Below are 1,305 nucleotides of genomic sequence, written 5' to 3'. Positions count from 1 at the left end.
CACAAGCGAAGGCGAAGCAAGCGAAGCAAGCGAAGCAGGTGAAGCACACGCGTCGTTCTGTCGTGCCAAGGCCTCAATGTGCATGCGCGAGTGTGTACCGATGAGAGCGGGCAATGCGGCTGCCTTGGAATCGCTGCCCTGCAACGGGATGAGGCGATAGTCAACCTGCAACCAGTGCACGCAAGGTTTGAGCAATGAGATGATGAGACAAACGTTGAATGTACGCACACAGCTGCACACACAGCTGCACACACAACACATGTGTGCATCTTACGTGCGATTGCACTTCTTGTATGTATGCACCGATGCACGTTGTGTCTGTCGCGATGGACCCTGCATTCGTCACATGCATGTACAGGGGAGGGCTGGTGCATGAAGAGATGGAGAGACGGAGACAGGGACAGAGACGGAGACGGAGAGTGGAATCTCGCTCAACTCCACAACAAGAGCAGTGATGGCGTGAACGCACAAACGCCTACAATGCCACAACACACACACACACACACACAACACACATACACAACACATACACGCGCGCGAGCAGCGCACAGCGTGTGTACGTACCTGTTTGCCATTGGTGCGTGGTGACGGTCCGTGGTGTGTAGAGCCAGTGAATGGAGAAGAGCAGGAGTATGATGAACACCACTAGCAATATCCGGCGGCTACACGTCATACAGGGTGGTGGTTTTGTGGGCGTATGAGCAGAGGTGTGGAATGAGCGAGATGCGAACGAAGCTCAAGGTCAGCAACTACAGCACACACACACACAGACACTCACTCACTCACTCAATCAATCACGGACACACACACACAGACACTCACTCAATCACTCACTCAATCACAGACACACACACAGACACTCACTCACTCGTTCACTCACTCAATCACTCACTCACACACACAAAACAAGAATGCTTACTTTGTGGGCAGGTTGAAGCTGCTCCATTTGCTCGGCAGCAGGGCCATCCTGCGGCAGAGGAACGAGGACGGCGGGGAAAGGAAGAGAAGAATACAGCCACTCCTTGCTGTTGTCCTTTGCTGTTGTCCCTTGCTGTTGGCTCTCACGCTCTCAACAGCAGCAGCACAACATCACACGACACCAATCTACACCACTCTCCAAACGTCAACAAGACTTCGTGCGTGTGTCAGCAGAAAACCTGTGCGCTTGTGCTGTTTTTGGCGCACTCCAAACGATTGTTGTTGTGGTGTGTGTTGCGTTGCTGCTCAGTGTTCCAGGCAGCCAGGCACGGGAGAAGACAAGCATCACTGGCGAGGGCGAAGCACCAAAACCTGCCAGCCAGGCTG

The sequence above is a fragment of the Salpingoeca rosetta genome (genome assembly GCF_000188695.1).
Source record: "Salpingoeca rosetta unplaced genomic scaffold supercont1.12, whole genome shotgun sequence".
In the NCBI taxonomy this organism is placed as follows: Eukaryota; class Choanoflagellata; order Craspedida; family Salpingoecidae; genus Salpingoeca; species Salpingoeca rosetta.
This window is presented reverse-complemented; position numbering follows the sequence as displayed.